The 14,730-nt window shown below is 30.5% G+C and overlaps 1 protein-coding gene across 1 annotated transcript in view; it reads right to left on the bottom strand.

Moving 5' to 3' along the window:
• Window positions 1-2,172: 2,172 nt before the first annotated feature.
• Window positions 2,173-14,730, bottom strand: part of LOC111634105 (silk gland factor 1-like) — a 44,135-nt gene continuing 31,577 nt past the window's right edge. The window contains exon 2 of the transcript XR_002758153.1: window positions 2,173-2,223. The gene's annotated coding sequence lies outside the window, so the exon portion shown is untranslated. The remainder of the gene's footprint in view (window positions 2,224-14,730) is intronic.

The following is a 14,730-nucleotide window of genomic DNA, read 5'->3' as shown; positions in this document are numbered from 1 at the left end:
TGGAGGGGACAGTCATGCACAGCCCTGAATTTTTTCCCGCCTGCAGGAAGCGTCAGTCGTTGGCAATCGGCCTATGAGTGAGGTCATGTAGTGCGCTCTCGTCGGATTTCACTAAGCTGGAAAATGACTGAACAACGTGAGCAGCGATATTACATCAAATTTTGCCAAAAACCTTGGCGATATCCGAGTGTAAACCATTCGTAAGATTAAGCAGGCTTTCGGGGACGATCCTCGAGGCCAAAAAAGCGCGGCAGGTCCGCAGCAATATCAAAGGTCATGTTGACAGTTTTTTCGACTCTCGTGGGGTTGTGTGTCGTGAGTACGCACCACAAGGCCAAACCATCGCAAAGGAGTACTACCAGGAGGTCCTTCGCCGTCTTTCCGATACAGTGCGATGCAAACGATCGGATCTGTGGTCGATCAAAACTTGGCAGCTCCATCGTGATAACGCATCCGCCCATTCTGCGCATCTGATTCGGGCTTTCGTCGCCAAACACTATTCTCCTGTGGTTCGTCACGCTCCATACTCTCTCCACATGGCTCCGTGTGACCTTTGGCTATTTCTCAAGCTGAAAATGCCGCTAAAAGGAACCCAAATTTATTCGAGAGAAGACATCGTGCGGAATGCGACGGACCGGCTGATAACCATTCCAAAAGATGCGTTCCAGCAATGTTTCCAGCAATGGCAGGAACGCTGGGAGAAGTGTATACATTACCAAGGAGACTACTTTGAACAGGATTAGGGTTTTGTACCTCAAAGTCAATAAATTTATTTTTGCCGACCAAAGGTCCGATACTTTTTGAACAGACCTTGTACATCATCAGTGATGATTCATCACCGTTATCATCAAAAACGCTCTACGATTTAGGTCTTAGGACCTGTTCTGTTGTAGCTCAAGATATTCTTGATCATTCCACCTCCCCTGAATATATATATTAAAAGCTAAAAATTATTAAAATAAAATATTTATTTCCAAATTTACCAAAGATTTTCTTGGAATAATTACTCATAAAAATTACTTTTATATTCTATCGTCGACATATGAATTTGAAAGTTTCGATGTAACAATTGAAAACGTCCTTGTATTTGATTATTGATTAATGATCATAACACCCTCTTAATAATTTAAATGAAATTAACTTGATTATATTCGATAACCGTTCATTTTTAATTATCGTAATCGGTTTAAAGTGTATGTAAACATCGTTAGAAAAAGTGGCGCATATACAGTATACATCATCATCGAACCTATATTGTTTGTTTGCTTACGTGTTGCTGCTGTTCGTGCTCACTATATACGATCATTTACATGAGAAACATCATGCTAAAGAGAAACTAAATACATTGAATTAACGATGAAATTTTTGTCACAATACTCTTTTACCACATTTTAAACTGTTAAACATTTAATAAGATTTTAATGTGATTATCAATTAAATTAATTGAAACTATAATAATAACTTATAACGTATTAGAAAATGTCGCAATTGTTCTTATACGATGTTCAAATGTTCGCGTGTTCCAATGTAATTTAATGGCAGACATTGTATCCTATATGCTCGGATTTATTAAAGTGGTTTTCTTTTAGTGAAAATATCGATGTTTAGTGAGTTCTTTTATTACCATTTTTATCGATTGTAGTAAGTTAATTGTTTAAGAATACGTCACTTAAGTAATGATAAAATTCGACCTATTGTTTTGCTCGTTTTATCATTCACGTTCCAGGCAAATGGCGTCCATTATGATATATCTAAAAGAAAATTACTGCAAATGATAATAATCCGGCTTGGTTTTATAATATTTTTTATTTATTCAAATTAGATAAACATTTAAAAATTTAATAAATAATAACAAGAAATTCGATAATTTAATTAATTTTTTTTTATATTTAATTTTTAAAGTTATTCCAGGCAAATGGCGACGTTTAAATAACGACACGTTAATGGATTTTTCTTATTTTCATCTTATTTATTTTTAAAATTTTAACGGTACTTAAACTGATTATATTGCTAATTAAATTTTTAGTATTATTTTGAAAAATTGTTTTCATTTTATTTTATTTTACTTATATATATATAAAAGAAAAATAACGAAATGATACATTTTAAAACATATTTTTATTTATAACGTCTGAGATTGTTTACAGAATTTCAAATATTTATGCTTCATAACAATAAAAGTATATTATTGAATTGTTTTTCCTTTTCGGAAGATGATACTTACTGTAAAAAAAGAAAGAAAAAAAAAAGATGGCAGATTAATAATAAATTATGTTTATTTTTATACATACAACTTCAAGCAGCAGATGGCGCTGTATGATAAAAAAGTTTTACAAAACTGATTTACGGCGCCATCTGCTATTTTTATAAAAAAAGTAATATCTTAAAATGAAAAAAAAAAAAAAGTTTAATAACCAAAACTTTCGAATTAATTAAATTTAAACTTATTATTATTATTCTAAAATTTCATTATTATAAAATATTAATTTTGTATAATATTAATAATATTTATAACGAATGAATTTGAAGGAGAAATTTACATAATTACACGGGCGCTGCGCGATTATGCAAATTAGTTCTTGTATCGTGACCAGAAGCGCGGCGCGGCTTGTCGCTTCTGATACTAATACAAGAAACAATTTGTTGTTTATATCAGTTTTCAATTTTATAAATATTTAAGTTTTATGAATTTATTAATTTAAAAAATAAAATAAAATATATTACATAGCGAAACTTCTTAATATAATTTTACTAAGCGTTATTTGCGAAGCGATAAGACGGGCGACGCGAAGAGAGACTTCCATTTAAGTACAGAGACTATAGCTTAATTAAATATATCTTTAAATAATATTGTATGAATTCATTGAAGTTAAATTTAATTAATAAATGCTAAATGATAGTACTAATTACGTTCATTTCTTAAAAAAAGATCGGCTTTTACGCTAGACACGACGATGCTCGGCGGCGCAAGGGAGCGCAGCAACGCGACGTCGCATTAAATAGCGCCCTCTGCTGAAAAAGTTCAATAACTTCATTAAAATAAATTTAATTTTAAAAAACTAAATGTTTAACGACTTTGAAATATTTTTTTAAAAATAATTATTTTATGCGAATAAACTTCTTTAAAATTTATGTATTTAGAATGATACTGTTGACCGTCATCCGAAGCATTTGATATAAATCATTAACATAAACATATTACATCAGTAATTTATAGACAATAAACGTCACATTAAATGTCATTCAGTTCCGACCAATAGACAAGCGTTTAACATAAATGATCTTTTGATTTGAATAATGTAAATTTTATTTAAGTTAAAACAGAAGTTTCTATTGTTCTACTCAGTTTCTATTCAAAAATAGACATTTCAAAATGTTTATAACGCATAAAATTATATTTCTGAAGCGCTTAATGATGATTTTATGATTTTGGAGGATTATTTTATGATTTCGGAGGACTTTTTTTATGATTTTGGAAGATTAGTTTATGATCTTGGAGGACTTTTTATGAATTTGGAGGATTAGTTTATGATTTCAGAGGACTTTTTTTATTTTGGAGTATTAGTTTATGATTTTGGAGGATTATTTTATGATTTTGGAGGATCAGTTTATGATTTCGGAGGATTAGTTTATTATTTCGGAGGATTTTTTTATTTTGGAGGATTATTTTATGATCTTGGAGGACTTTTTTATGATTCTGAAGGATTATTTTATGAATTTGGAGGACTTTTTTATTATTTGAAGGATTAATTTTTTAAATTTTGGAAGATTTATATTAAAAAGCTTTAAGCAGGATTTTAAGAATATTATAAATTTGTATTGATACATGTTTTACTATTTATACAAAATGAAGTTTATTAACAACAGAAGTAAGAATTTAAGTCTTTCTTTTGGAATATAAAATTGAAATTCTTGATAAATTTGAACCAAATTGATCTAAACTGCATTAAATATAATAATAAAAATATAAGAATTTATTCCATTTGTTTTCAATGAAGGCTTCGTAGTTATAAGAAGGCTAATGCATATTCAATTTTGGGGGTTTAGGAGAATTAATTAATAATAAATGTTTGTATGTTTAGACGTATTCTAAATTATGGTATTGTTTTTTTAGTGGTTTATTCATAAATTTTGGGGGTTTAAAAGATTTATTAGTTAAAAAAACGAAATTTCAGATAATTTAATTATAAAATTTCAGAATTATGTAGCCTTAATTAAATATTTTAAGGATTTAATAACAAGATTTAAGCAATCTAACGATAAAATTTTAACCCTTTTCAAACTCTAATTTCTCCAAATCGTCGCATAAAATTAAGCCCAACCCCCAAAATGCAGTTAGAAACCCCATTACGTTAATGATAATTAACTTCAAATTGCATTTAGTCTTAAATTAAATTTAAAAAATAATGATAATAAAACTAGAAAAGGTTTTAAGACACGTCAATCTACAAAAAAAAAATAACCTGAAAAAATAAAACAAAAAAAAGGAAAGTTGAAAAGAAAATGGAGGTATTATTGGTTAAGAATTGCATTGGAGTCAAGTAAAATAATTAAAAAAAAAGGAAGGAGAAGGAGAAGAATTAAAGCTATTAAGTTGAAAAATAATACAATTAAAGGTAGTTAAATAGAAAAAAGTTTTTATGTTACTTTCGATAGTTCTTAAACCGAAAGTTTCGTGTTGAAAGTGTAAAAAATTACCTTCCAAAGGTTAATTTTAAGGAAACTACTTTCTTCCTCCTAATGAAGAACCGAGTTCAAGGAAAATACAAGAAAAAAAATAAAAAAATAAAATAAAAAAAAAACTTTGAAGTTGATCAATATTTACCCATCAGATGTCCTTCTATTAGTGGTTATTTGTACAGTGAAGAGGAATAAATGGTCACTTTTCTTATTTTAATTAAGGAGCACGATTCATTCACGTCTTGCTGCACTTTAGCATGATGGAAATACTGATTAACTTTTTTTTCTTTTTCCTCCTCCTCTTTCTTACTGATTACCGCCTTCTTCTATGAGGATACTTTGAGATTTTCTTGCTAAAATACTCTCGTAAATGGTTATAAATCCCTAAATATGAAAGTATTCGAGCTTAATGCAATATAATTTAATGCTTTATTCCATAGATTTGCATGCACTCGATGGAAATACTAAGCTTTTTTTTCTCCTGTTTCTTACTAATTTCCACCTTCTTCTATGATGATGCTTTGAGATTTTGTTGTTAAAACGTACAAAAATACCTTTCTAAATAATTATAAATCTCTAATATTGAGAAATTATAGCTTAAAGCAATATAATGCAATGTTTTACACTAGAGATTTACATGCACTCGATGGTTTTTGTCTTGTCTTTCTTACTGATTATCACCTTCTTCTATGAGGATGCTCTGGTATTTTTCTGTTAAAATGTGCAAAAATATGGTCTTAAATTATTATAAATCTCTAAATAATAAAATATTCGAGCTTAAAGCAATATAATTTAACGCTTTATACCATAGATTTGCATGCACTCGATGAATATACTGAACATTTTTCTCCTGTTTCTTACTAATCACCATCTTCTTTGAGGATGCTTTAGAATTTTGTAGTTAAAACACTAAGAAAGTGCGATCCTTGACGATTATAAATCCATAAATATTAAGAAATTTCAGCTGAAATTATCTTATTTAGTTCTTTACACCAGAGATTTACACGCACTTGATTGTCTTTGTTTTTCTCTTTCTAACTGATTGACACATTCTTCTATAAGGATGCTTTGAGTTGTGTTGTTAAAATATGCCAAAAATGAAATTCCGAATGCTTAAAAATCTTTAAATATTAATAAATTCCAGCTTAAAGCAATATAATTTAACGCTTTACGCTAGAAAATTGCATACACTCGATGGAAATACTGTACATTTTTCTCTTTTTATTACTGATTACTAAAGTCTTCTATGAGAATATTTTGCAATTTTCTTGTTAAAATATGCAAAAAACGAGCTCCTAAACTCTTAAAAATCTCTAAATGTTAAGAAATTTGAGTTTAAATCATCTCACAAGTCAGTCCTATGCTAAAATCAGAGGTTTAGCATCGATTTTTGATTGATTCATTTTACTTTTTACAAATTTATGAGTAAGATTTTACCTGTTAAATGTTACGAAATCGTTATTTTAATGTTAATTCTTAGTAAAATTGCGAAATTATTTATATTTTAGTTTTTAATTGTGTTAATTCTTGTATTTTTGCAATTCCTGGAAATGTTTTCCACGCTAATTTATTGGTCATTTTTCTAAATTTATGATGTAAATATTTAATTATTTTCTCTATAAAATTATAGTAATTTGTATCATTAATTTAAAATATTTCATATATAAATCCTTCTAAAGATTACTTCCTTATTCTATAAGCATGTTTATAAGTATTAATGACTTGTTAAAGTCTTATAAATCAATATCACAAGTTTATTTCTCGATATTTTAGTAAATTTAGCGAGAAAAATAACTGTAAATGGAAAAATTATGCGTTAATTTACGGTTTAAAAAAATACTTTTCAGCCGGTGGTACGCGCATCCCAGGTCTATGGGCTGAAGTATGTGGGTGAATAAGGTTGAGAAACGTTGGTTTAAATCACTAAAATTACGTAAAAATCCTATTAAATCATGTTAAAGATACTGTTGACCGTCATCTGAAGCATTTGATATAAATCATTAACATAAACATATTACATCAGTAATTTATAGACAATAAACGTCACATTAAATGTCATTCAGTTCCGACCAATAGACAAGCGTTTAACATAAATGATCTTTTGATTTGAATAATGTAAATTTTATTTAAGTTAAAACAGAAGTTTCTATTGTTCTACTCAGTTTCTATTCAAAAATAGACATTTTAAAATGTTTATAACGCATAAAATTATATTTCTGAAGCGCTTAATGATGATTTTATGATTTTGGAGGATTATTTTATGATTTCGGAGGACTTTTTTTATGATTTTGGAAGATTAGTTTATGATCTTGGAGGACTTTTTATGAATTTGGAGGATTAGTTTATGATTTCTTTTATGAATTTGGAGGATTAGTTTATGATTTCAGAGGACTTGTTTTTATTTTGGAGGATTAGTTTATGATTTCAGAGGACTTTTTTTATTTTGGAGTATTAGTTTATGATTTTGGAGGATTATTTTATGATTTTGGAGGATCAGTTTATGATTTCGGAGGATTAGTTTATTATTTCGGAGGATTTTTTTATTTTGGAGGATTAGTTTATGATTTTGGAGGATCAGTTTATGATTTCGGAGGATTAGTTTATTATTTCGGAGGAACACCCTCTTAATAATTTAAATGAAATTAACTTGATTATATTCGATAACCGTTCATTTTTAATTATCGTAATCGGTTTAAAGTGTATGTAAACATCGTTAGAAAAAGTGGCGCATATACAGTATACATCATCATCGAACCTATATTGTTNAAAAATTGTGTTTCGACGCGACAGATAAAGTCGCGGCTATTCTACGCGAAGCGACGCGGGTGTAATCTATGTTTTGAATGAATATTAAATATTAAGACGAATTAAATAGGTAATTGAGTCTTCTTAAGTATAAACCGCTTCAGATATTTACTTATTTGAAATTTTGTAAATGAAAATTATCATAATGGAAGAGAAACTGTAAGTGCCGCGCGGAGCCATGCGACGCGACGCGACTCAGCGCCACTCATAAAATCAACATTTAGATATTAATATAAACGTTAAACATACTTAGAAAATGTCTAAGACATTAATTTCAATAAATTTTAAAGTACAAAACACAAAATTCAATAAGATTAATTCAAAATTACGGATAAAACTATGTAAAGAACGTCACCCGAAAGTGGCCATTTTTAAACATAAAAAAAGCGCCCCCTGGAAAAATATTTGAATAAGAAAAAAAAAATTTAAATTTAAATTTTAAAAAAACGGCGATAGAACGAACGGACAAAAAAAAAACGGAAAGAGATAGAACGATGTATAAAGAAGCGGCGCCGGCGAGAAAAGCATTCTCGAAAAACGTCAATCATTTTATTTAGAGGGTCGTCGACTATAGGCGGCCCAATCACTAAAAATCAGCAGACTTTCGACTCGACGTCGGTGGTCTAAGTTTGCCGCTACACGCCCGATAAAGGAAAGAAAAAAAATACTCCAAATACTGTACTACTCCTCCTTCAGGTAATGCAGCCGCCAACCAATCACTTGACCTAACTGTACGGCTGTAAGGAGATAGGGAGAAGGGAAATAGTTCAAGTAGCCACAGACGTTAGGGTACTGTACAGAGAGCAGTAGATGCAACCGACTCTAGTGATGCCTGCTTTTAGGCTAATGAAGTCGGGGAGGCAGGTGTGTCAATATTTGTCTGCCGGAGTCCGAAGTAGGAGACAAAAGCACCGCTAGCAAATGGTGACTCTCCCACTGCGGTGAGGGTTTGCTGTACGTTAGGTCTATCTGTCCGGCCCGTACTGCTGCACACAACTCCATTTAGATGATTATCGGTAGGACAAACACGAAATTGTTGGTTATGCTTGCAATGTAAGAGTTGGATCTTTATGTTATTATCTTGCCTGCTTTGAAAGATTCGTGTTTATCGAGCCGTTTGAAGAATTTGGCTTGTTTTTTTTCCCCCTTCCTTTTTTTTTTCTAATTTTCTTTTTTTCTTTCTTTCTTTTCTTATTTCCTCTGGACCGTCTTTTATGCCTAAATTCTGAAATTGATGAAGTTTTCATGAAGTTCGGCAATGTTTTCAGGACATTTTTTAAATGTTAAAAGTGATATTTATAGTTATACAATGCAAGAAATGTGTTTTCCGAGGATTTAACTCGGAAATTTATGATGTGAGGATGTATTTCGTGAGGTTTTAGTCGGATGGAATGATGAGTTTTCAGCGGCTTTTGAAGCGGGAAATTGGTAGGTTTTTGATGCGGCAATTGCGAATTTCATGTGAAATATTTGGTGAAATTTTAATATGTTAAGATCTTCTTTAAACGTATTGCAACGTGCAATGCATTTAAAGAAGATTTGATATTGAAGATGTAGGATGCAACGTATTTTCTGGGTCTTTAACATGCAAACTATTATATGGAATGATGAATTTTATGGTGTTTTGATACAAAAATTTGGCATATTTTGTGAAATTTTAATGTTTAAGTTATGAAGAATATACGTGTATTTTAAGATGAATTTAACCTTGGAAAAGTAATAAGTGAGAAAATGAATTTTATGAAGATTTAATTTGAAATTTATGAAAAATGAGAGTAATTTTATGGTAGAAATCTAATGGTAGCCATATTTAATAAGTTACAATTCGCATTTTTCTATTTGATTCATAGATTTTATTGTTATATTCTATAGAAGAATCGATTTTAACGATTTTCGACGGATAGAACACTGACTGACGCGATAGTTTATCGATAATTTTCCTATTCAAAATGCTTTCTAGTGCTATTTTTACGCACTTTAATCGTGAATAAAATCACTTAGCTATGTTAGGAACAACATCTTATCTACGAAACAATGTAAACAATTATAGTAAAGTTACCTCTAGGCCCATTATATTATTATATTACATCAGCAATAAATCGATATTTTCTAAAAGCGGCAATCTAGAATTAGGTTTATGATATGAAAGGACTTATTTATAGTCTTATTTTTAAGGCATACAAGGTATAATGCCTTCAGGCTTTACCGCATACGATTTTAAATAGATTTTTGAATGTTGCACTGAAGTATTTTTTTGTTTTTCTTGAATTTTTTTTACTTAAAGAGCCCATTTTTGTGCTATGACTACGGAAAAATGGGTAATTTTCTTTCTTCCATGTTCTAGAAATTTGCATTGAGAATTTGGAAAGATTTTTCAAATATGAGCACGATATCTCTTTGAAATATTAAGAAATTCTACTTGAGACCTTGCTTGAGGGCCGAAAGAATTGATATAATTAATAATTGGTGATGTAAATTCATGTTTTTCCTTGTGATCCTTACAAAGTATATTGTTGTGGATCTTCTGTGACTAAAAAGGATTGAAGGTATCGATCCAATGATCCTTCACTACACCTCTTTCTGTTAGAAGAGAGATCCTTCTGGTACTTATGAGCTGATATCAAATCCCTCTTCTATTGTTTATCTTCAAGAATTGAAGAAATCAACTGAATTCATTTGGAGCTCTTCCAAAATGTATGAGGATTTAATAATTCTGAAACCTTCTAAGATATAAATGGTTGTACCAATTCAACAACTGTTATATCCTTGTAGACAGTAAGCTAAATAAGTTGTAGCTTAAGACTTCGCGTTATGAGTCTATAGACTAGGGCCTCGTGTTATGAGTCTATAGTTTAAGGCCTCAAATTTTTATATGCATCATTATTTGATGGAGGAGAGGGCCTGTTATATTAATATATTGCAGCTTAAGGCCTTCACAACAAGCCCCTCTACAGCACGTAAGTTGAAATCGAATGAAGCTGATATTCACGCAAATTAAACAGCGAAAAATCCTTTAAAACAGATCCATTTTTTTGTATATAAATTTAATTTTACGATGCTCCGATCTTCATTGCATCAGATAACAGAATAAACCACAAGAGAAATGGATTCATTTAGATATTGTCAGTGCCGCTTGCTAGATGCTACATGTATAACAAATACGTTTAGATGAATAGGTAGCATCGCAGGTATGTGTTACGCTCCAATGGCATAATTAGCGGTGAACAGCTTTACAGGATAACATTTCAATCTCCCGCACACCATCCTTATCGACCTGCTTTGGTGTAGCGGGACTTTACACACCACCAAATCATTTAATGGTGGTAATTATCGTTGCAACCCTCCCCAATTCTGTCAAAATAATTGTGGCAATCATTATTTCAACGGTTGCAATGTGTTAGATTGATCCATGCTGGGGTTACAACCTCTACACCCGGGCCAATTGCGTGTGATATAAATCCTTCTTTATGAGACTTTCCCTGCTTTTCCCTCTTTTGCGGTGATTTCTCTCGTAATTTTAGGGAAAAATAGAGATTTCTTTCCCCCCACTTGCTCAGTTTATCCCTCTTTTGAGATAACGTTGAGGATTAGCGGCTCTGAAATGACGCCCCTTTGCAGATTAGCGGATCGATTATGATCTTTCATTGCGGATTATGAATTTTCGATAGGTCTTTTTGAGGCCTAATTTTCCCGAAACGCTTCGCGATTAGTCGTTACTCTTTCTAAGGCTTATAAGGAGGCCTTTATTAAGCAGGCCTCTCTGAAAGGTTTCAAACGGGCCTTTCTTTGACTTAACTATCGCGAGGAGTCACGAATTATAGGACTCTTCTCACTTAATTAACGTATATTAAGCAGTGTTTGTTATTTTTTTTAGGAAGTTAACATTAAGAAGGTACTAAAATTTTATAAATTAACCCCAAGGACCATTAAAAATTAACGAATTTCAACCGTAAATGTATCCAGATTTTTGCTTGACTTGATGTTGACGATTTCGTTCGTTATTTTCGATCGATTTTAACACATTTTTTGGATAAAAAACAGTAAAAATAACTAAAAAAATGAATCAAAATTACTTTAAAATAATCAAAATTCACATAATTTTACTAATTTTCCTTAATAGAAAGGCGTCAAGTTTAGCAATTCTAATCGTCCTCTCACTCTACCCGAACAACATTTAAACTTGTTTTAATCACTAAAAAAGAAAAAAAAAACCCAAAAATTAATATTTTATGTAAACCAGAAGCTAAAACGTCGTATTAAATTCATAAAAAACGTAATTTTGAGCCATTCTAACGCGAATTTTTGTACGTTTTTAGCAAGATTCGTGCCCGGTATCGATGCGTAAACTGCTGCTGTCTTCCATTGCTTCTGCCTTACAACTTAAATCAAAATCAAATCAAATTTTTTTTTTTTAGAAAATTGATAAAAAGTAGAAGAGATTTATCCTTAGAAACTCTAAATTTATATAAAAAGTAAGCGGAGTAAACGTCATCCAATCACTTCTAGCAAAGGGATAGTTTAAACATTGGGACGACTTCTTTTGAGAATCTGTATTTGACATCAGATCGAGATGATATCTGGAGTGATCAAACAATAACAAAAAGTGACTTTTTAACTTTCTTCCCTCCCCAAGAACGGAGGGAAAAAAAGACATTTTTTTCCCTGCCAAAAACAGCAAAGGAAACGTGTGCTTTTTTATCTTTTTAGTTTGTTGCATCCTTCTTCTCTTTTGTTCGGTTACAGCGACGGATGACCTCTGACCTGATTAGTAAATTTGGTGTTCCCACGTGAAATTTCGGCTAATCGTTAGCAAATAAACTAATTTAGAAAACAAACAGGATGTTTTACTTTTTCTATACGTTTTACTTTCATATCTCTTAGATAAACTTCTGTGAAATTGTTTATCGTTTTTATAAGTACTAGAGTCAACGTTGTTCTTTCAAACTTTGAATGATCTCTACGTGCAGATTCCTTACTTAATTAATATAAAACTTTATATAATTTTAAAATAGAAGCCTTCTCGTAGATATACAAGCACTTTTAGTACGTTAAATTTGTAAATTTTTAAGAAAAATGAGGTTTTTATAAGGGTTTGTAGTCCTAAGAGACGGAGAGGATTTTGATGCATTTTGCGCCTTGTTTAACAGTCGAATTTTTTTTATAAAGGCATTTTTTAAAGAATTAAGTTTATATTTGTTAACCTTATTATAATAATAGTTAATATTTAGGCCTTAATATTGTAAAATTATAGCAAAAATTCGGATTTATTTAGGGCCTAGTGTTGCGAGATGTATAGAGTGTATGAATAGTTTTGCACTTTCTTAAAGACGTTTAATACAAATTAAACAGCAAAAATAGAATTTTTATAAAAGAAACAAGCTGATATTTAATGAATTTCTTGCAAATTTAATCAATTTTATAGGTCTTAAATATGTAAAACTATAACAAAATCTACACACTGTTAGCTCAAGTTTGCACTGTTTAAAACTATTTTATATTGATTAAAAGGCTTTTGTTTTAGTAAATAAACATTCAAAGGCACGTTTTTTTTAATGATTAAGGCACTCGGGGCCTCTCTGGAATTCTAATAGAGTTTTCTGGAAAGCACTATTGGCACCTTTTACGCCACGTTTATAACACATCATTTTACGTAAAATTATACGTAATAACACGTCATAATCGAAAGTTTTTTCGTAGGTAAAGGGGCCCTTCCGGCTTCATTATTGGGTAAAGGTTATAGTAAAGTTTCCCTCACATGATACACAATGTAGACCGTTGTAATTAGACCTGCAACTCACTCACTTGGTGTTTAACTTTCTCACTCAGTACTGATGGAAAGCATCGATCTGTTAAGTACCCGGATGGTAAGTACAGACGTTGATTACGTAATATAATCCACCCTGGTAGGTGTTGTACCAGCTAACTGTTACCAGAACATCTCTACTGAAAGGAACTATTAGTGTATGACCTCATGTTTGTACAGTTCGTACGCATGGATGAGACTCGTAGTAATTCGTTTAAGTTGCCTCTCTCGCTACAGTTTCGCGGCACAATAGTTAATTTTCTCCAATGTTTAACATTTTTAGGGGTTATAACGAATGCGATTTCTACATTTTACCTCGTAAAATCCCTTAAAATAAGTCATTTTTTAAAAGAAAAATACACTCCAAATCACAAATCTAAGCTGGGTTGTTACTACAAAAGTTTCGATTTTATTCCTGTTTCTTATAGCTTGAACTTAGTTTAAGCTGTAAAATATATTCTAGACATATTCTAGAGTTACCTTTTCTAGAATTTTAAGCTAGAATTGCATAAATTCTCATATTTTTTTGCATTATCATCAGTAGGAGATGTAGATCAGACTATAGACGTTTATCTAAGCTTAAGTGAGCCAAATATGTTAACAATATAATAAAATGTAGATAAATTAAAGGTTAAAGATAAGTTTAAGCTAATATTTTGTATATAAACAAGTTAAATTTAAGCTATAAATAGTATATTAACAACACTAAGTATTCACTTCGACCTCAAACTTACTTGTACTTTTTGTACTTGTAGAGACCATTCTGTACTGTATTGTAGGGCAAATTGTACATTACGATCAAGCCTATAAGAGTCTAGATCTAAATTATGATTTAATTTAGTCCAGGAAGCAGTTTTTAATACGTAAAACTAAGTTTTAAATCGATAAAACACAGTTGAAAACGTAACCCATCGTGCAGCCTCGCATGTACAGTACTGTACTTATAACTAGATTTTAGACTTGTTCTATACTAAATCATCTAAAAAAATAGATAAAATAACATAAATAAGATTAAAAATTCTTTAAAACGATATAAAATACACTCCCTTTATGCTCTAAAACCATTATTTTTTGTTGTATCCTCAGCTAAAAAATAGCAATTTCGAAAGAACGAAGACATAAGAAACACTGTACTTGTTAACTTAAATTAAATCATAATTACAAACTAAACGTATTTTGTAGAATACAATTAAGTTAAATATAATTAAAACACGTTAAAATTATATAAAACACTCTCCTTTATGGTATAAAAGCATTATTTTTTGGCGTATCCGCATAGCAATTTTCCGAAGAAAGAGGACAGAAGAGGGAAGAATTGTGTACTTGTAACTAAATTCAAAGCGTAATTAAAAACTAAACACATTTATTAAAATATAATTTAATTAAATATAATTAGAACATGTTAAAATTATAAAAAAAAACATTTCCCTTTACGATCCTAG

This window comes from Centruroides sculpturatus, unplaced genomic scaffold, assembly GCF_000671375.1.
Source record: "Centruroides sculpturatus isolate CEXI.00-Female unplaced genomic scaffold, Cexi_2.0 scaffold823, whole genome shotgun sequence".
Lineage (NCBI taxonomy): Eukaryota > Metazoa > Arthropoda > Arachnida > Scorpiones > Buthidae > Centruroides > Centruroides sculpturatus.
The sequence above is the reverse complement of the archived record's forward strand: the minus strand, read 5'-3'. Positions and strand labels throughout refer to the sequence as shown.